Source organism: Rhinolophus sinicus, chromosome 6, assembly GCF_057876585.1.
Source record: "Rhinolophus sinicus isolate RSI-liver-muscle chromosome 6, RSI-T2T, whole genome shotgun sequence".
Taxonomy (NCBI): Eukaryota; Metazoa; Chordata; class Mammalia; order Chiroptera; family Rhinolophidae; genus Rhinolophus; species Rhinolophus sinicus.
Genome location: NC_142506.1, coordinates 25,965,917 through 25,989,405, shown reverse-complemented (window position 1 = coordinate 25,989,405; position 23,489 = coordinate 25,965,917). Strand labels below are relative to the sequence as shown.

Below are 23,489 nucleotides of genomic sequence, written 5' to 3'. Positions count from 1 at the left end.
GGTTGTGCTGTGGTAAATGTCATATTTTAAAACTTTTGCATGTGGAAAAGAAATTTAAATTACAATAACAGTGTTCAAAGATTTTACTTAGGAAGTGACTTCAAAATCAAGAGTTCAAGACGAGTAATTCATGGATCTTTCTCCCCCAAATATTTATGAAGCATTATCCATAAGCAATGAGCACTTGTATCTACAATGAAAGCTTAATTCAAGACAAAGATATATTAACAGAAGGAGAGAGAGAAGAAAGAAAGGAGGAGAAAGAGGAGTAAGAAAAGAAAGCGTGTTGAAAATTATTTACTTGCCTGAAGTTAAATTATTTACTTCAAAGATATCATAATCATTGAAACCTTTATGCTATGGAGAAAGTACTAACTCTCTGAAGCTTTATTTACAATGTGTATATAAGAGTTCCAAACCAGTGGACTCATCAAAGAAAATGATATAATGGTATATTAGACACCTTAGACAATACTGGGCACATAGTAAGTATATGATTGAATACCCTCAACACCTTTTATCTCAGTGTTTAAAGTTGAATTCAGTTTTTACCCCTCCACTAAAACAACCTCCTCTTTTTAATCTCCTACTTCCATTCTACCTGTCTCTTATTTCTCAGAAGTATAAATTTCTTTTACTTCTCACCATCAGCTCATTAGCTAGGACTTTGGTACTTCACACTGTAGTTATTGTAATGTCTCCCTAATTGACTTTTTTTTTTTCCTTTCACATGACCTTATTTGAAAATGGAATAGTTGCAGATGTAATTAGTTAAGAAGAGGTCATGCTGGAGTAGTGTGGGCCCTTGATCCAATATGAATGGTGTTCTTACACGAAGAGGGAAATTTGAACACAGAGACAAAGACACACAAAGGAGAAGGCCATACGAAGACACAGACGCAGAGAGAAGGTGGAATGTAAAGATGCTGGAGGCAGAGATTGAGTGATGCTGCCACAAACCAAGGAGCACCTAGGGCAACCAGAAGCTGGAAGACACAAGGAAGTCCCACTAGAGGCCTCAGAGGGAGCAAGTCCCCATTAACTAACACTAAATTAACTAATTTCAGACTTCGAGCATCCAGAATTGCAAGAGAATAAACTTCTGTTGTTTTAAGCCACCCAGTTGGTGGTACTTTGTTTCAGCAGTCCTAGGAAACTAATACACCCTCTGACTGGAGACCTTTTTGTAGAGATTGTAGCCAACTACATATTTTAAGGGCCTATGATAATGAGTGTATTCAAGCAAGGTAAGGAGTGAACCATGGAGGCTCTCACCCATCCTCTTGGCACATCTTTTTTTTCTCCTGGCTATTGCTGTGTCAACCAGCTCCACGTAGGTGTATTCTTACAGCAACTTACCTGCACATTTTTTACTTTCTGTCCTGGGCTCTTTTGTTACTCAACATGGGGAACTGAAACTGCCCATTTAGCCAAGCTGTACATGGTGTTCTTGGAATTGCAACAGAGTCAATATCCCCTTGGGCCACCTTTGACCAATGGGAGTGAGGGGTCAATGGCTAAAACTCCTCACTGCTATTTCTAGGGCAGGTATTTATGAGGTGCTTCTGCACGTTCCTCAAGGGGCCCCAGCATAACCACCAGCTCAATAATTCATCCTTGAATTGCCTTTCTTTCTTTTCCTGTTTCAGTCCTCTCTGTTATCCCACTCTAGTTTCCTAGGATCTTTTCCCAAAGTTAACTACCAATAAGTAAGCAGGCTTTGTTGTCAGAAAGAACCTGCTGTAAGTGAACTATAGAGTTTTCTCCCAGAAATGTGTGCCTGATTTTCTTTACTACTGTAAAGCAAGCACCTAGCATAGTGCCTTGGACGCAGTAGGTGTTCAATAAATACCAGGGGTGCCAAAACAATGTATACACATGACTTGTATTCATCTTTTGTTATTAGTATATATTGCGTATTACAATTTTAATACAGTTTCTTCCTTTCTTAAAATGTGTACACTTTTTTGGCACCCTCTGTATGTATTTGTTGAATGAATGGATGCAAACTCACTTTGATCCACTAATTATTGCACATTATAGATGTTATAGTTGACTGTGTATTCCACAGTCAACTATAATATAATAATATCTTGGTAGTGATCCAGTCTATATTTCTTTGGCTTGCCTACATTAATATTGTAAGAAACATTGTTTAAAGAAATCAAGATAAACTATGTATCTGGAGAGTTGCTAATTTATAACTTTAAAAACATTATTAAAGACAAAATCAGGTTAGTAATCCTGATCTCAGGCAACCATGTAAATTCCAGGTACTCGAGTCTACAAATAGCCGTTTATTTGGGTCCATGTGTCTGTATCCAGTTTTTTTGCCCTTTGAGATCTAATATCTACGATTTCTCCGAGGTTACTAGGGATGACTCTATCAAATTATTATATTCATGAGGCTCTTTCAGGACCCTGAGATTCATGTCTCTGGCCCTGTCTACTTGAATTCAGCGAACAGTAGAACCTAATTGTGTATCTATTCTAACTTAAATGCCAGCTTCTACCAGGATTCCATCCAATGAAGCCTTCACGTGTGGGATCTTAGTCTGGCTCTCTAACACGCTAGACAGACGGAATATCTGAAAAAGTATATCAGATGATAAATGCTATCGGTGGCCTTCCTGTCTCTGCCCTACTTGAACCCGTTAATTTATTCCATGCTACTCTAACTTTCTGTCCTGATGGTGATGAGCATTTGCAATCTCTTCATGTAGGACGTGAGAGGAAATTCTGTTTCTGGGCTGTCTAAGAAAGAAGCATCCTCATAGTACAGGAATAATTACCTAGTTTTCTGACTGATAGTAGCATTGCATTAATCAACCAAGAAGGAAAATAGAATCTTCATATATATTTTCAGGCTCATGTAGTACATGTGGGCTACAAATTTCATCAAATGGGCTGCATATCTGAGAAGGACATTCAGTGGTAAAACAGGGACAAAAACATAAAGCTACAACAACAAGCTTTTTTCCTCAATAATGACTAAAGAAAAATTATAAACCAACCGAAATTGTGAAAATATGCTAGAATACAAAAGGAAGGGCAAACAATGAGGAGCTATCTCTATTAAAGATTCTGATTGGATAATTTTATTCATAGGCTTACTTATCTTTTACAAATGAATATGGAGAAAAGCATCCTAAGGTATGCAACAGTGCAAAATGTGCACTTTTGGACATAAGATGGCCACATGAAAGAAAATACAATGAGACAGATTTGACAAACTGTTCTGTGGTCATAACAAACTGTCACAGCTACTAATTAATCACAGGATCCAGCAAACCATGCCATTATTCATGTCACAATGTGGGGAGCAAAGGGTACTGTTTCATAATTTGTTGGAATGACTTTTAAAGCAGAATTGTATTCCTTATTATGGAGAATATCCATGCCATTGGACCTAAGAAATTGCCTGTAGAGAATTTGCCTCATTTAAAGATGGCACATTCTCTTGCATCTTCCTGGTCAATATGTTTTCCTATTCTCTCAGATGGCAATTCAGATCTTCTCCACTTCTTTGAAATCTCTTCACTTCTCTTGGACTGGACAGATTATCTTGCTTCCTACTTTACTTAAAAATACAGGAGCCAATGGGATACATTCAAGGTTTGATACCAAATCTACTGACCTATATGCACCTGGATCAACACTTCTGCCATCTAGAGGTCTTTTCCTTCTCTACTCAAGGGAAGTCATTCTTGCCATTAAAGGAATATACCTATCTCCTACCTTGGTAATCTTTTACATTTCCTCTCTCTCCCCTTACCCACTATACTTACTGGAATGGGTTGACCTTGTTCTTTTTTGATGTCTGCAAACGTACTAAGCTCTTTCCTACCTCAGAGCCTTTATAATTATTTTTTCTGTGCCAGAAATATTCTTCTTCATGTTTCTTTCTCATTCAGAGCTCAGCTCAAATGTCAACAATTAAGAGAAGCCTTCTGTGGCAACTATTTCAGAGTACATCCCCTAAACCTCCACATCCAATTCATCTCACTGATTTTAGTTTCTAAATAACTCTCGGTTTTAGCTGTTTCTCTTTTTCTTTAATATCCTGACCCTAGCCAACGTGGGACAAGTTACTGTTACCTCTTTCTTTAACTACTATGAAAATGTCCTTAATTGTCCCCCTGGGCAGGAGTTACATTAAAAATATGTACAGTCTCCCCTGAATAGGCATCAACTATTAAGAGCTGATGACGGCTGCACTGTTAGAATAGCATTCTGGAGACCCACCAGTGCACCAGGTGTTCACTCTTTGGTTGCTTCATTCTGACATGAGGTAGGACAGCCCAAATGCAGGAGGGCACTGAGGCACAGGGTATCAGCTACTTCTAACAAGAATCAAATTATGTCCATTTTTTAACAAGCTGTATGGTTGCACTGTTGAAAACTGACTGATGCATACTGGTGCATAATAGTCAATAATATATTTGCCCAATCATTCACACATTCACATCTATACAAAAGGGATCTTTAATGAACACACACACACAAACACACACACACACACACACACACACACACTTTAAATTCTATTATGCCTGCTCAGTCCTTAAATTTGACCCACAGTTCCTGAGTAATCTGGCCCTTGCTACCTCTTTAATATCACCTTGCATCATGATTCCACTGGCTTTCCCCAGGAAAAACAACTAGGTAACTAAACTGTAGTATGTGTTCATACCCTGGAGTGTATGCAAGACCCCAACAGAAGGTAGTTTTCATTAAAGTCCAGCTCCAAGGGCAAAATAACAAAGCATATGAAAACTCCAGCGCCGTATGACATAGTCAGAAATGAGTGACTATATTCTATAACACTAAAAAGGCAACTTGGCAAAATATACTAAAAGTAAATAAAATACAAGTAACATTTGACTGAGCAATTTCAATCCTAGAAATTCATTTTAAAGAAAAAAAATACACAGTGTTTTGCACAAGGATGTTAATTACAGTATAATTTATAATAAAGGAATATCACAAAACTAACAATAGATGATTAGTAAAATACAGTATGTGTCAATTACACAAGATGCGGTAGGCAGCCATTAAAATTTTTTTGAGAAGTATATTTTAAAGCACGGCAAATGCTTAGTATAAATTCCCAAGTGGGAAAATCAAGTTATGCATTAGAATGTGCAATGTAATTCTATCTATATAGAGAGCCAGATCAACTGGTTAAGTGTTGAGATCACAAATAATTTTCTTCTTCTTTATCATTTTCTGAATTTTGCAAATGTGTTTCAGAAGACTAGAAGTGCTTTTCTAATAGGAGGGAAAGCCAATACATTTAATTAAAAAAATAGCAGTATGTTATTTTTTAAAGAAGTGTACCAACATGCTTTATTGATATTGTGGTCTATTGCAGAAAGCAGACCTCTAAGTGTCTATAATACATGGAGGATAAAAGAGATTTTGCTGAATAGAGTCAATAGCACTTTCTGGGCTTCTGTTTTTTTCTGTGACTTTTTATGATGCTTTAAGATGATGCAGCAGACCTTTTTTCTAAGACCCAAAAGCAATTTTTCTTGAAGATGATTTTATGCAAATAACTTTTACAAACTAAAAGACTGAAATAGAATAGAAACTTATAAAAAAACAGGCAAAATGAAGGGGAAAGAAAAGGTTCAAATAGTCCTGTTGTAATTTTCAAAAGAACACTGTGTTCCCTCATCGCTTGTCTCCATTAAAAAGACCTATGTACTTAGCTTCTCAGAGACATTTTGAATTTGGTATAAATTAAGAGGCATGAGATGACATCCAAGAATGATGTCAAGCTAAGAAAACTTGTATTATACACAGGCCAAAAACTTGTAAGTCCATTCCGTAAAAAAAAGCTGAAGTGTTCTGCGTCAAAGAAATTTTAATCCAAATACCTTGCCCATTTATTTTCTTTTCAATGTCAATTCACTACATGCTCATGCTAACTGATAAAACCCTCTGTAGTGAATGCATGAGGAATACCTATCAAAATTTAAGTCAACATACAATTTGGTTATTCAAATTGGGTAAATTTTCCTTTAAATTGATTTTGCATTACTGAAGTTTGTTCTCAAGCTTAACAAAAATTACAAGTTCAATTTGTAAAGTCTCTTAAAATTTCTCGGTCACTTATTCCAACACGATAAAACCATTTTGAAGTGAAAGGAATTACTGATAACCTTTAATATATGTTTGATTCCTTTTTCTTCACCTTCATTGCCATATTTTATGCATTGCTTCAATTACCTCATTATTTATCTTGTCACAGATAACATTTTGTCCTCCAATGTGTCATACTAGATGAGTCTTCTAGAACTCCAGTTTTATCATATCATCTTTCTTTCTTACATCTGCAATGACAAACTTATTGATCAGGAACTCACACAGATACAACTTAGTCTGGCATTAATGTAGCCCATGAGGCTACACTACCAGGGGTGCCAAAACAATGTATACACGTGACTTGTATTCATCTTTTATTATTGGTATATATTGAGTATTACAATTTTAATACAGTTTTTTCCTTTGTTCTTGCTTTTAGCACCCTCTGTATTCACCCAAATCCACCTAAACTACTTCCCAAACAGATGTTCTCTAATCTGTGCAGACTGTGCTCATTTTTGCTACATAGCATGTTATTCTTTCCTTTTATGTCATTCCTCATGCTTGTGTCCCCAACTAAAATATTCTTTCTGGGCCTTTCCCCTCACCCTCTTCTTAACCAAATTAATATCCTATCTTAAATCTTTTAAATACTTTGACAATCACTTTTAGTTTCCTCACTACTTCACCTATATTACTTCTCATTATGTCATCCAGAATACGATTACTAGATTTAGAACTACTTTCTAAAGGCACAAATTTAGCCAATTACCCATAAATATGTGTGAAGGGGTGGCTTGGAAATGAGAAAAGATATTTGAGCTCATTCATTTCTTAAACAAATCTTCATTGCATACCTCTTCTTTATCATGTACTGGGTAGACATTGATAAATAAAATTCTTTGCCAAAAAGTTTATGGAAGTTACAATCAAATTGAAATAAAAGATACTATACAACATTTATCTGTAAAGATATACCATGTTTCCCCGAAAATAAGACCTAACCACATAATGAGCTCTAATGCATCTTTTGGAGCAAAAATTAATATAAGACCTGGTCTTATTTTACTATAAGACCAGGTTTTTATAATATAAATAATATAATGTAATGTAATGTAATATAATGTCATGTCATGTCATGTCATGTCATCATATCATATCATATCATATCATATCACCATGTCTTATATTAATTTTTGCTCCAAAAGACACATTAGAGCTGATTGTCCAGGTAGGTCTTATTTTCAGAGAAACATGGTATTTACCCCGATATTCACTGAGTATTATTTATGGTGGCCAAGATGTGGAAACAACCAAAGTGTCCTTCAATAGATGATTAGATAAAGAAGATGTGGTATATATGCATAATGGAATACTACTCTGCCATAAGAAAAGATGAAATAGTACCATTTGTGAAATTCTGCCATGGATGGATCTTGACATTATTATGCTAAGCAAAATAAGCCAGATAGAAAAAATCGAGACCCATATGATTTCACTCATATGTGGGATATAAAACTGAAAGCAATAAATGGACAAGACAAACAAAAAACCAAAAACTAATAGACACAGACAACAGTTTAGTGGTTACCGGAGGGTAAGGGGAGGAGGGTGGTAGAAGAGGGGAAAAAGGGGCCAAATATGTGTATGGTGATGCAAGGAGAACTGACTCTGGGTGGTGAGCACACAATGTGATATATGGATGATGTATTATAGAATGTACACTTGAAAACTATGTAATTTTATTAACCATTGTCAACCCAATAAATTTAATAATAAAACAAGATACTACACAAGTTATCAGACATATGCATCTAATTTATAAGTTATTATAAGTGCTGTGGTATTAATAAGATGCAGTGATATAGAAACATAAGTGAAGGGAAGAAAAAGTAAAATTTAGATCAGCTAAGGGCGTGATCTTGCTAGAGAGGTGACATTTATACAGAAGAGAAGAGCCAGCTGTTTGAAGAGGAGTTGTGGGTCTTTTTAGGTTCTGGAAACAGTATATGAAAAGGATTTGAAGTGGGAACAAAAGCAAAAAAATGAGCTTTGAAGCATAAAAGAGAAGCCAGCAAGGTCAGAGAGCAGAGTAGCATGAGACAAGGATGGAGATGTTGTCATTCTAGAATCTAGAATCTAGATCATTCAGGACATCATTGGCCGTATAAAAAACTGTGGATCTTATTGAACTAAGATGTGTAATGACTTGTTCTTTAAGATCAGGTTTATGGCTATGTGGAAAATGGATTAGAGAATATCCAGTAGGAGAAAATGTTTATTTGATTGTTTGTTTTTACAAAAATTATGTCACTTATTGAACTTATCTCAGATAATGGAAAATCATAATATAAGCCTAGTTAGATATTTTTTAATTTTTACAATTGGTTATTAGACAATTTTAAGTTTTTTGTTTTGTTTTGTTTTTGAATGACAGTTGTTTCATTATTCCTAGAGGTCCCTGACATTTTATTTATGTTTCAGTGGTGATAAAAAGAAAAAAAATGCCTTTAGTTCAGCTTCACTAAACTTCTTTTTCTTTCATACTCTGTGGAAAGGTTTTCGTTCTTGGTCATCTATGTCCATGCAGGGTATTATGAGACATCTATACATGATATCTGGCTCACTCTGTATCTGGCTATACTCACCCCAAGACTGGAATTCTCTGATGAAAGTTATTTCTCAGTAATCTTTGATGTTGCCAAATTCAAAAGCATCTTTTGCCTCTGTTTAAGATTAAAACTAATTTGCATCACGTCATCCTTACATTTAATATAGTTAATGTCTTTCCTCATCTATTACTTTAGACTTAATTTGTCAGCTAATATTGTCCTAAGCATCTCAAGGAGTGGCTCAGAGGAAGTTAATTGTGTTTCTGTGGAGTTGGACCTTTGGGAGGAAAGAAAAGACTTGTATCTGTACCTCTTAATCTGTAATATCCTTTCCAATTCATGATACAAAATACCTAAATCAACCAAATTAGCAGAGACTATGTAGGAGTTTAGCTTACATGGCCCTTATGTGATTGCTGTTGTGAAATCATGAAATACATCCAATTTTAAACTAATCTGGAAGTGAGATGAGTAGATGTTAAATAATCCTCTATTTCCTCTCAACATGTTTTACTGAAAAATTCCATTTTAAACAGTTACATGATTACAAGCTCTGAAATTAAATTTCATGATGAATAACTAAGCACCACTCTTCAGAGTCCCTGGGAGAAATCACATTCTCTGCAGCACAAACATTTAGAATAATCGATTGGGAGTCAATTGGCAAAGTACTTCAGATTTAATTTGCAGCTCTGAAGGATCCTCCTTCACTCAGCTATTAGAAAATGTGCTGTAGCCCTTCCTCGTCCCATGTTGGTGAAGAGAAAAAGCAGGACTTCATCTTGCTTTGCTACTGTTTCACACTGTGATATATGATACCCCACTTGGTTTTAAAAGATATTTGTACCCCTTTTCCTTGACAAGAGCGTGGAGTACAACTTGACTACACGTATGGCGCACTTTCTGAATCAACATTAAGTCTTTCCGTTGCTTGAGTTTCTCTCAGTATAGGAGATATATAATGAGAAAGAATTATTACAAGGGAAATTGGATCTTAGTAATACCAACATGGTATGATGCTATGGATGTATACAAAAACTTTATTATGATGATATTCCTCATGTTTTGGGAGAAAAAAAGAACCACAGTTGCACAGCTGAAACAACTTCAGACAGAAACAGACCATTTTCGAAGTTGTTTGAATATCCAAAAACTACAAGGCAAATGCAGTCAACCAGGATGGTCAGATGCTATTAGACTGCCTCACAGACAAGCACAGTTTTAAGGAAAAATATTTAGGTACTTTGCAAAGTTCCGATATGGATGTAGGAATTACTCCGGAGCACCAGAATATCTTTAGTTCTTTAGAGTGTTGGTTCCAGCAACAGATAGAAATTCTTTGAGTTCACTCTGGGGAAAACTGGCTTCTGAAATTTTAACGCAGAATTGAGATGTAGCCATGAAAGACCTTACACGGATAAGAGACCATAGATAATAACTGTGAGTTCTCCACTTCAGTCTCTTCAGCTGTGAACATGGCTCATTCACTGGTCTCTGTTTTCTTCAACCACCACAAAGGGCACGATAATTGTTGATGTCTTCCTTTACCAGCCACTGTGTCTTAATGCAATTCAGACGATGTGTCAACATATTCTTCGCTGTTTGACTATAGTAGTCATAGCAAACAAAGATGTTCGCAAAGGCCAGAAGGTCAAAAGATCTGGTCAAAGTTATTCAACAGGTGTCTTCACATGTAAAGATCCAATTACAGAGTCTGTTGAATGCTTATGTTAACTTTGTCTTTGATGAGACTCAGAAAAACCCGAGGGCATGTGAATCTGTGCTTGTGAATGACTTCTTCTTGGGGGCTTGTCTTGAGGATTTTATTGAAAATGACCATCTCTTCATATTTGAGACTTTTTGTTGCATCCACCAGTGTATCTGCATTATGTTGGCAGATAAACTGAATGTGACTCCAGAAGAAGCTGAAAGGTGGGTTGTAAATTTGATTAGAAATGCACGACTAGATGAGAAGATTGATTCTAAATTATTAGGTTGTGTGGTTATGGGTAACAATGCAGTCTCACCCTGTCAGCAAGTGATTGAAATGATCAAAAACCTTTCATTTAGAAGCCAAATGTTGGCCATGAATATTGAGAAGAAACTTAATCAGAATAGTACCAGGTTTCCCCAAAAAATAAGACCTAGCCAGACCATAAACTCTAATGCATCCTTTGGAGCAAAAATTAATATAAGACCTGGTCTTATATAATATAAGACCTGGTCTTATATAATATAAGACCCGGTTTAACATAATATAATATAATACCATTTGGTTGGGATCTGGAGAAAACTGGTTAAATATTTGTATCTCTGTTGCTTTATCTATAAAATGGGTATAAAATGTTTCTTAAAGTTGTTGCTAAGAATAAATGAGATTATAAATAAAAGAACTATCACACAATGCTTGCCCAGAGTAGACAATTCTCCCTATGGATAAAGTCTGGATCGTTCCTTGTTCACAGACTGACGAAGGTTACAAGAATGGTATTTGATATGATTTCCATTAAAAAGTTTTTTACCTGCCTTGACAACTTTGAAGCATTGAGTGAAACATTCATCTCCCTACAACAATGCCACTCCTCGGCCCAGCAGAACCTGGCTGCACTATGTCACTAAGAATGAGGGTGTGTGGATACCGGCAGGGTGAAAAACAAGGGTCAGCACACTCTCTATAAGGACTTGTATCGTTAGCATTATAGTCTGTGTCCCGATTAAGTTCTGCTGTCCTTGGGAGAAAACAGCCATTGACAGTATATAAATAAACAAGCACAATAAAAATTTATTTACAGATACTGAAATTTGAATTTATATATTTTTTTTACTTTACACAAAACATATTTGTAATAACTTTTAGTATAAAAGCCATTCGTAGCTCACAGGTGGTACAAAAACAGATGGTTGGCTGAACTTGTTCAGTGAATGTGGAGAAGAGAACTGTGGGGACAGAGCCAGGAGTGCATTTTCCAGGTTCTCAGCCTCATGTGGAAAGGTGCTGGCTCAGGTAGTAAATGACCATCAACTGTGATTGGATGGCCATCAGCTGTGGCTAGTTGGCCGTCAGCTGTAACCAGTGAGCCGTTGACCACTAATATAACTGCTGTGATTACACTAGCAGAAAAATGGGGGCTAGCAAGAAGATGGTGGCTGGCAAGCGCAGATTGCAGTTAGGATGGCGGGTTGCAGACAGTGTGGCTCCTGCTTCATGTGTCTCCAACCCAGCCGCCAGCAAAACTATAGTAGTATGACTCCCCTATCTATGGCTTTGTCGGTGTTCCTTTGTGGCCTCACCATGTTCTGCGTTCTTATGTGGGGAGTGGGACCAGAAACCCCGCCTGACACCCTGCACGACAAGAACCTACGCTGAGAGTCTTACAACCTGGAATCTAGACTGACACCCAGATTCTTGTTATAAATAACTGTGCCACCCAAGACCAGTTACATGTTTCCTTTGGGCCTCAGTTTTATTGTCTGTAAATAGAAGGATGAATTTTTCACATTTAAGTTTTCTTCCACCTCTAAATTTTCGGTCTCTGATTTTCAGTGTAATTAATTGTCTGTAAGAAAGCAAAGGCAAAACCACCTGACCCTCTCCAGCCCTGGTCAGCTGCTTTTTCTGGGCCCAGGACTCCTAATGTTTACAAATAGACTTGTGCTCTAGTGAAAGAAGTAATACTGGTCTGTTCATTGAAAACTCTGAGGCTCTTCTAGGGGAACCTGAGAAGACTGATGGCAGAACTTTTTCTTCAATTGCTTACCTTTGGAGGCAATGGAATGCTCCTCCTCTGTTACTGAGGAAAAGGTGAGAGGATATAGGTACTTAGACAGCCATAGACTATCTGTAAACAAACAAGCACACCGTATTCCAATAAAACTTTATTTATAGACACTGAAGTTTAATTCTCCTATGTCTTCACTTTTCACAAAACATTACAGTTCTTTTGATTTTTTTCCAACCATTGAAAAATGTAAACATATTTTAAAAGGAGAAAGTTATGTGGCTTCACTGTTGTCAAAAAGGTAAGAGGCAAGGACTTCTGCACAAAAATAAGGAATGAAAGATCTGAGGGGAGGGAGGTAGACATTTGGGGATAAAATGGGAGTTTTAGTCAGACCGAACTGGATTTTAATTCTGTTTTTTCCTTTCATTGGCCCTGACTTTATATATAAGGTTGCTGAATCTCTCTCTCTTTCTCAATTTTCTCATTTGTAAAACAGTGATCAAAATACATACCTGATTGGGCTATAGTAAGGATTAAATGAATTACTCTAGATAATGAATGGTTCTTGTGTACAGCAGGTATTAAGTTGGTGCAAAAGTAATTGCAGTTTTTGCAATTACTTTAACCTTTTAAACCACAATTACTTTTGCACTAACCTAATACTTAATAAATGTTGTATGACTAATCTTTGTGTTACAGTGGTAGACTGAATACTGGCCTCCTGAAATTGCCCAGGATCTGATCATAGGAACCTGTGAATAGAAAGGTTATAAGACAAAGGGGAATTAAGGTTTGCAGATGGAATTAAGGTTGTTAATTAGCTGACCTTCAGATGAGGAAGATTGATCTGATTATCCAGGAGGGCCAGTGTAGTCACAAGGGTCCTTATCAGTGGAAGAGGGAGGCAGAGAGAGAACACCAGAGAGATGGCAGTAAGAGGAGGACGTGGCCCAACATTGCTGGCTTTAAAGATGGGAGGGAGCCAGAAACCAAGGAATGCAGACAGCCCCTAGAAGTTGAAAAAGGTGAGAAAACAGATTTTTTTCCCTACAACCACCAAAAAGAACTGCAGCCCTGCCGTCATCTTGGTTTTAGTTTGGTGAGATTAATTTAGGTCTCTGGCTTCCAGAACTGTAAGACAATAAATAAGCTACTAAGTTTGTGGTAATTTTTTAAAGCAACAACAGGAAACTAAATTATTTTATTATTATTTATGCAAAAAAGTTGTCTACAAAAATATGTGCCCCCCCTTCATAGTGCAGAGATTTTTGCAGGAAATTGCTGCTGTAAAGAATCCAGAAATAGCCAAATTAAAACCACTAAATCAATAAGAGTTTATTGTGCATATAAGAACAATTCTTAAATTGGGAGCTTTCAAATTCAAAGACTGATGATGCAAAGCTCAGGGGTATGATGTTACAGGATGGCTTATAAAGTGAAAAAGAGGAAACTGTTAAGCTTTACAATGATTGGTTATCATAATGGAGGTTTCCAGGTGGCGGAGAACTGATTAAAAGTGATTATCTTATACTATTTGTACGACGATGACTTGAGGTTTTTTATTATTATTGGATGCATTTACAAGAAATAACCTAAGTTTCATGTATGGTCATTGTGGGGACAGAGCCAGGAGTGCAGTTTCCAGGCTCTTGGCCTCACATGGAAAGGTGCTGGCTCAGGTAGTAAATGGCTATCAACTGTGATTGGATGGCCATCAGCTGTGGCTAGTTGGCTGTCAGCTGTAACCAGTGAGCCATTGGCCACTAATATAACTGCCGTGGCTACGCTAGCAGCAAATGGGGGCTAGCAAAAAGATGGGGGCTAAGCTAGCAAGAGCGGATTGCAGTTAGCACAGCGGATTGTGGCTAGCAAGTGAGGTTGGTTGGCAGAGAAGTGGACGGCAGGTTGTGGATAATGTGGCTCCTGTGTCTCCAACCCAGCTGCCAGTGAGACTATAGTGGTGTGACTCCCCTATCTATGGCTCCGTGGGTGTTGCTTTTTGGCCTCACCATGTCTTGCGTTCTTATGTGGGGAGTGGGACCAGAGACCCCACATGATACCCGGCATGACAGTCATGAAATAAGAGATTTAGTTTTGCTTAAGTGACTTAAGTGGTTTTGTCTACTCAGGGAATTCTCAAGTCCAGTCTCCATTTTGTATTTAATTTTAACAATGGCTCTCTTTTCGGTCGTTCTCTCAGCAAGCTGAGAATGTGACCAACTAGTATAGGGTTGCTCTCAGTTTCTGCTGTTGTCATAGCCAGGCTGAAAACTCACATGTTCGCTGTTTCCACGAGTTAAGTAAGAATAGAGGGTCATGTAGTCACTGTTACCAGTAGTTGCATTTTCATCATAGATGTGGGAAGTCAAATCCTTGAGCTCATCAAGTTGTCTAATCATGATTGATATCATTTGATGTGTGAGTGGCTTCAAAAGCCATGTAAAGCCCCTGAGAGGATTCAATGCCCTAGAGAGGTTAATAAGATGACTATAAAGGAGAATAATAGCCAAGGTTGAAAAATGTCCCACAGCAGAGATTCCCAGGAGCCAAGATTTAATGAATTAAATAAATAAAACGGTTAGAATGAAATTCAGGTTTTACTTTTGTAAATCAGTCTACATTTGGAGGGGCATAGTGTGTAACTGGTTTCATTTTTTTTAGTTATTTACATAGGCACTGTATGATGTATTAGGAATCACATGTCCTCATGATTACTAAACATAAGATGATATGAGGATGTTTTAGTTCAGGAGGCATTGCAGGTGAGCTTCCACCTAAATTAAGCCTTTATGATCTGAGCAATCAGGTAGCTTCCTGAAAGGGCATTTCTATGGAAACAAATGAAAAACCAAAGGTTAATTTTAAAGAAAGGTTAAAAGGTTAACAAAGGTTAAAGTTCAAGCAAATTACAAACTGCTTCTAAGTTTGGAGTGTAGCCAGTTGAGAACATTTCTAGATTTGAGCTGGAAGCATCTTTAAATGGTGGAATGAGGATGGCAGTTTCAGTCTGATTTTCCTGGTTTGCAGTTGGACTGTCTTGGATGTTATTGGGTGAACTCTCTTGAGTGGCCCATATAACAACGGCATGAAGGTTGTCCATATGTGATCTTTCGTGGTCTGCAAGTAAATAACAAATTTTCAAATACAGTTAGCAGGACTAGAATCTGATAATGAGTGCACTATAGTTTTCTATTGAGACATATTTTTAACAGCCACCCATTTTTATCAAAGATATTTATAGTGAAACTAGTTTATAAGATAAATCTAGTCTTATTAAACTTGGTTTGATTATTGAGATAAATGTAGTAAGAATAGTGATTCTATGAATTCTCAAATATATCCTCTTATTAAACATATGTAAGTATATATATTGTCATAAAAAATAGGAATATTTAATGAGTTTCTAAATTCTGGAAGGGTCAGCTAGGGAACAAAAGACAAATGTTTCAGCTTTTATTTACAAAAGTATATTTTACAAAATTGCTGTAAATTATAGATCAGCGGTGCCCAAACTTTTTTCAACATTTTTTACCAAGGGCCATATGAGATAAAATACACAAACAGCCGGGCCACTCACTCAAGGTGAAGTACGTATTGCCTCACCTGGTTTATTTAAGTAAACTAAATATATTTTTGGAATTTGCTGCAGGCCAATTAAAAATGGATTGCGGGCCACAGTTGGCCCACGGGCCGCAGTTTGGAAACCCATATTATAGATAGTTTAAAAGAAAGGAGAAAAAATGGGTCTGTTAAATGTGGAAAAACATTAAAAAACCAACAGTGTTATAAATGAAGTTATGAATATAGTAATTGTCTTCATCAGCTTATTCAGTCTTCTGTAATTAATTCTTGTTTTGCTTCATCATGACTTAACAGCTTCACGAATCAACTGGTGTTCCATTAGAGTTTTAGAAATTCTTATCAGTTCAGTGTTATGATCTTAAAGTTATCAGAAACCTTTATTCTAAGAGTACATGGCAGGGTTTTTTCCCTATGAATTTCTTTGAAAATGAAGCATTTTTGTCTGTTGTTGATTGCAAGTGCTTTCAGAGAAGAATTCAGAGTACAACAATGAAGAATTGAGAGTAAAACAGTAACTGTCTGTCAATGACAAAAGGCTTCAAAATAGCCATGGTTAAAGATCTGGTGAGAGTTTACACACACCACACACACACACACACACACACACACACACACACACACAATGATGCAATTGACAAGTATATTTTGTTGTTTTTCTGACATACAATATCTTATAATAGCTGAAATTTTGACTGGTAACATTATACCAGGACATATTAGAATCTTAGAAATTTCATACAATTTCTGAGTTACATATAAGCATAATATATGCCATGTAAATATAATCTGGGAAGGTTAAACATTACTTTGTATTTGATAATATTTCCTATGCAATTTAACATATCAAATAAACCTAAATAAATCAACATTTTTCTTTTATAAGGAGAAAGAGCAAATATAATTTGTAGATCTTCTATAAAATCCCAAGTTAGTTTGAAATAAAAAAGACTTCATTCAGAATTTGATTTGGGGGAGTTTGTCAAAAATGTCTAAAGATACAAGACATTTGATCAAATAGGAGCATAAGTCCTGTGAAACAATACTTAGTTATTCATTCAACTGAAGTGACAATGAAAAGATTTCAGACAAATGCAGAAAGTTATGTAGTTGTAAAAACAACAACAAAAAACCTAGCTCATTTAATATTAAATAGAGTTTCTAAGTAATCAAAGACTTAAAGACAACATGGAGCACAGAAAATATTGTCTAAGATACAGATTCTTTGTTTCCTAGGCAGATTACATGAAAGAAAAACCTTTTATAGACTTTTATTAAGAGTAGACCAATAGTCTCAGAAATTTAGCAGCTTTAACAAAGGGAAAATTAAACTCTCGTTTTGTATCAATACATTAGTGAGCTCATTTAAAAGTCCCTTATAAATAAATCTATTCAATTTAGCCAGCCCTAACCTCACAACATAAAATTTATTTTCCACAAATGTTTTCCAACTTTATATCTATTTAGGTTTTGTCTTGCTCTTTTTCTTCTTGTATTCTAGAATAACCAGTATTTTTATTTTAGACATTACTCTTTTGATTAACAAAACCACATCTTATAATACTCTTGACATAAAAATATATCACTTTCCTTCCCATACTTTGCATACAAAGTTGTTTCCTTTCACTCTTATTGTTTCTAGTAGTTCAATTTTTACATATTGATTATTAATTTTAACTGTTAGTAACCTTTACTTTCTAGTGAAAACCAGGAAGAAGAAAATAGTGAACTGCTTATCATATATTAACATCCTGAGTAGAATAGCAAATTTATACATAATTAAAAATTTACAATTTTTATTATGGCAAAAGAGATTTGTTATAGATCCAAATATATTTTGTCTCCATATAAAAATTAAGGAGCCCAAAGTAGATAAAGTTAAACATATTTAGCAATTAATGTCTCAATATTATCTTTTTGGAAATGATCTAGATAGTCAATGAATATTATTTAGTTATTACTTAGTATAAAATTTTATCTTATTTACTTTATTTAAATTACTTGTCTTTATGCTTGGATTAGACATCAAATAACTAGCCATGATCTTGAGTTATGTTTCTTGTTGAAAGATTTTATAACATAGAAACAGTATGAGCTTATTTTGACTAGTAAACCCAGATAGAAAAAGTTATATGTTTGCATTATATTTAAAGTTGACAATTATGAATACATTTCTGCTTTTATTAAACCAAGAAACTTAAACTAGCTTTTATTTATCAAAGATTATGCCAGATCATGTGAACTTAAAAAACATTTGGGTTAGTTTCCATATATCTGGGAGTTTTAGGAATACTTAATTTATATACATGCTTATTTTTCTTTAAGCCAATTAAATAAAACACTTAAAATATTACATATACATTATATACATACATACACACTCATACATAAACATATAGACAGATACAAACAGATCTTACGGTTTTCATTTAAAAATTTTACATGTCTCGGTTATGATAATTCAAAGCTCTGAAAAATAGCAGATCCAAATTGTGTTTTTGTCAGATGGACTAAGTTAAGGTTACCCACACAGACAGCGATTTTTTTTTCCTAAAGATTAATTTGCATGTTATAAGGATCCTTTTTAGAGCTATTTTTTGGAGTCATTTTGACTTTTAGAAGGTTCTGCATAACAATTAATGCATTCCACTGTCTCTGAGAGGCATAAGATCCTCTCTTTTCAAGAATGCCCCTTATAATGGCTTATGTTATCTAAGTTAAAGTTTTCCCAAAGTGACCATTACTATTCAAAATTATCTAGAAGTTCACCCATTCTACTGACATGGCTTAAACGGTTTTGTCTACTCAGGGATTCTCAAGTCAGGTCTCCATTTGGATTTAATTTTAACACTCCCTAAACTGAACCTTCATTTTCCAGCCCCTTGCATCTAGAGGAGCCATATGACCTATTTGTACCAATCACATAGCTTCTTGACCAAAGCATTTAAGTAGGAGGTGTCCCTTTTTTTTTCTGGGTCTAGATGCAAAGAACCCTAAACTACAAAACTGAAAAATTTTCGTACCTGAATCACCATCTGGATAAACCAAAATTATCTGCTGACTAGGTACACCTGCATTGGACTGTTAAATAAACAAGAAAAATGTGTTGCTGAGATGCTGACATTTTAGAATTTATTTGTTAAAATAGCAACTATTATTCTAGCAGAGGTATTATCTACCACTAAATTCCTATTCATTGTATTTCACTGGAAAACTGGCCAGAAGCATCCTTCTCTTTCGCAATCCTTTCATTTCTCTAGGAAATTGCAAGTGTTTCCTTAAATCTATTTGTGAAGTAACTCGGGTATAGTTATCCTTTAAATATCCTGTAATCTTCCTGTTGACGTAATCTCTAAAAACCCAATAACTCAGAGAACTCTGTTACTAAACTCTGAGGCTACTAGATATTTCAGATCTTTGCTTTGGGACATTGGCAAAGACAGTATTATAGAATCATAGAAGATTTGAGGAGGAAGTGACATTGTTCTCACTTCCTCTGTGTTCAGACGCACAAATTCCCAAGCCTATAATTAATTGCATCAGGCCTGGCTTTCTGGTCTCATCTAACACCCAGAGCCACATCCTCTCACCATGCTGCTCACTCTTAGTCATTGGAAAGTTTTAGAAAGTGTGCGAATGTGAGCATTCATTAAGTGGCTAAATTATGATTGGGAGACAACTGTACAGGAGATTGTGATTGAAACATTCAGTTTAAAACAAAAAGTTTCTCAAAGCAAGCTGAGTCAGCTCATGAAATCTTACAGCTAGAGTGGTCTGTAAATCTGTAGGACATCATACTCAACCTGCTCTCCTTTAGAGCCAGTGTGTGTACAGGATAAAGATGGGAGTTAGAGGAAGAAAGACGGGTTCTGTGCTCAACTAAGTTTGGGACATCCTGAATTAAACAACTTAAATACATTTGTTTTCTTTGACATTGTTAGAACTTTTGTTATATAATTCACAGTAAGTACTATAGTATGCAAGTTTCCCAAATATATATCATCAACTTGCATATATGTACATATGAACATATATGCAGAATGCATGTACATATACGAAACTAGCATGCCCTAAAAGCGTTTTGTAAATTACTGTTCTTGAGGTGCTGATTTTTACGAGCTAAATTTCCTGCTGGATTATTATTCACCTTGCCTTTTCTCCTCCTTTACTGAATGGTTTCTACCTAACTGGTTATATATTCTCCAGGTATTGTAAGTGAAAAAGAAGGTAGACAAACTGAGAACTTTTCCTGGTTTATTGCTTTAGTTTGTCTAGGGTTCCAAAGAGTGTTCTGAATTTAAAGACAGTCATACCTGTGTTTTCTTGAGTTTGGTGTCTTTATTCAGAACTTAGGAAAAATCAGACGTCTGGCAGTAGGGAGGACCTTTTGGAGAGAAGAAAGGTGTCTAATGGGGAATTAAGTTTCTATGGTGTGATGTTAAAGATAATTTTTTTCCACTCTGTCCTTATTAAATCATAAATAAGAAATCTATTGTTCTCAATTTGTTATAGTTCAAGATGATATAACAAAAATATTATACACTGGGTGAATGACTTAAACAATAGAAATTTATTCCTCACAATTCTGAAGGCTGGCAAGTTCAACGTCAAGATACTGGCCAATTGGGCTCCCAGTTTGAACATGGACATCTTTTTGCTGTATCCTCACATGGCAGAGAGAAAGACAGGAAATGACTGCTTTCATGTGCCATTATGAAGCCTCCACTCTCATAACATTAGGGATTAGAGTTTCAACATACGAATTTTGGGGAAACACAAACACTGAGCCCATAGCAAAAGTGGATTGTAAAGGTACATCTATTTTGGCTCTGTGATGGTGGGATGATTTATGACACAGGGTTAACAGAGACCACCCAGAAAGTCTCACATGGGTATCACAGCATAGATGGAGAGGGCATTAAAGTATAAGTCAGGGGCTGGGAGTTCTAGTTTATGTTCTATCAAATGGACATACTCAGTGGCTCTTCCATATCATGAGATCAGCTTTCTATGATCATGCAGGAGATTTCTGATCAAAGGCAAATGTTTGGAGGAAAACCTTTGAGATTAACATGAGTGTAAGACCCATGACATATGATATACCCAGTTCATTGGCAATCACAGCCTCATCACAAAGATGGCCTGTTCTACTGAAACTCTAAAAATCCTGAGTCATGCAGGTTGTACAGTTGCCAAAAGAACTCTTCAGAAAGAGTAGCCATGGAAACAGCACACCACATGTCTCAAAGGGTGTATAAAATCATCTGAAAACTAACTGTCAGAGGACTGCTTGGCAAACACTTGGAAAGGTAAGAGTCTGTGCTTACCTTGTGAATGGAACAAGTTTTTTGATGTTGCCTCTATGAAAGGTCTAAGCATAAAATCTAAAAGCAAAAATATGTACCTCAGATCAGTCCTTGTGGTGACAGACTTCACAGTTGACACCTGTGGTCTGCTCTGTGGGGATTCCGTAATGACTGAGACTCTTTAATCTAAGTTTATGTACAGTAACATCTCATACAGTCGTGGTGGTAGGAAATGCTCTGCTGCCATCAATTCTGATATTCAGTGGTAAATATCCTTATCCAATAAAACTCCAGGGAAAGTGTGCCTCTGCATAGGAAGGAAGAAACTGTCTGTAAGCACTGTTATTCACAAGAAACCACACTGCTCTCATCACTGCCCAGTTATTTTATTTTGTTTTATTACAAGACTAAATTATAATTAATCTTTATTTTTTTTAAGTTTTCTATTAAAATATTGCTAACATACAATAATATATTAGTTTCAGGTATACACCATAGTTATTCAACATTTATACATCTAAAGAAGTGATCACCATGGTAAGTCCAACAACCATCTGACACCATACTATGGTATCACAATATTATTGACTATATTCCCTCTGCTGTACATTACATCCCTATGACTTATTTGTTTTATACCTGGAAATTTGAATCTCTTATGCCCTGTATCTCTTGCTAAGCATTCCCAAGCCTACCAATGGCAGGAACCAGCTTCAGTTGGAGACAGCTTCTCCCAGGTACCTCCAAGCCCAGTGCAAGTGGAAGCCATTTGCAAATCACTGTGTAGCTCATGCTAGGGAGAGCACAGGCAGCAGCTGAAATTGTCCTGTGATGGGGCCCCTCCCAGGAGGACCTAGGGCCACCTACTGCTTGGTGGTTGGCTTTGGATCTTGCCAGACGGCCACCCAGCTGCCACTTCCACAGATGACACACCCAAAGGGCAGACTGGGCAGGCACCAGAGCTCTGCTAAAGTTAATCCTGCACTGTAGTGTCAGCCCCTGCAAAACACCTCCCCTGTGGCCAATCCTCACAGCCAATGAGCCTAAGCATCTTTCCTTCCCACTGATGTGCAAAGAGCAACCAAGGCTCAACTACAACAGAAGAGCAAACACAACCTACAAACGTGACACACCTACAGCACTCAGCTCAGTTATCCAGTGAGACTGTACCACTAGTCCCCAGAGAACACCTAGTATATAAGGCCACTCTACTAAGAACAGGAGACAAAGCAGCCCTATCTAATACATAGAAACACACATAGGGAGGCAGCCAAAATGGGAAGACAAAGCAACATTCCCAAATGAGAGAACAAAACTAACCTCCGTAACAGAACTAAAGAAAATAGAAACAATCTACCAGATACAAAGCTCAAAACACTGGTTATAAGAATACTCAATGATCTCAGTCAGAACTTCAACAAAGAGATAGGAAATATACAAATGGAGATAGAAAATAAAAAAGAACCAGTCACAAATGAAGAATACAATAATCAAAATAAAGAATGCATTAGAGGGAATCAATAGTCGATTGGATGAAAAAGAGGATTGAATCAGTGATTTAGAAGATACGGTAGTAGAAAACACCTGGACAGAGCAGCAAAAAGAAAAAAGAATCCCAAAAAGTGAAGGTAGTTTAAAGGGCCTTTGGGACAACATCAGGCATATCATCATTCACATCATAGGCGTGTCAGAAGGAGAACAAAGACAGCAAGAAATTGAAAACCTATCGAAGAAGTAATGATGGAAAACTTAACTAACCTGGTGAAGGAAACAGACATACAAGCCCAGGAAGCACAGTCCCAAACAGGCCACACCAAGACACATCTTCATTAAAATGCCAAAGGTTAAAGACAAAGAAAGAATCTTAAAAGCAGCAAGAAAAAAGCAGTTAGTTACCTACAAGAGAGCTCCCATAAGACTAAGCTGATTTCTCAGCAGAAACTTTGCAGGTCAGAAAGGATTGGCACAAAATATGCAAAGTGATTAAAAGCAAGGACATACAACCAAGATTACTCAGCAAAGCTATCTTTTATTTTTTTTAATTTATTGGAATGACATTGATTAGTAAAATTATATAGATTTCAAGTATACATTTCTATAATATATCACCATATATTTGAACCCCTTTTCCCCTCTTCTACCATCCCCCCTTTTAACTTCTGGTAACAACTAATCTATTG

General features: G+C 36.3%; 1 pseudogene; it reads left to right on the top strand.

Moving 5' to 3' along the window:
* The first annotated feature begins 815 nt into the window (after positions 1-815).
* On the top strand, positions 816-22,128 carry LOC109457585 (eukaryotic translation initiation factor 3 subunit E pseudogene; annotated as a pseudogene).
* Positions 22,129-23,489: the final 1,361 nt, after the last annotated feature.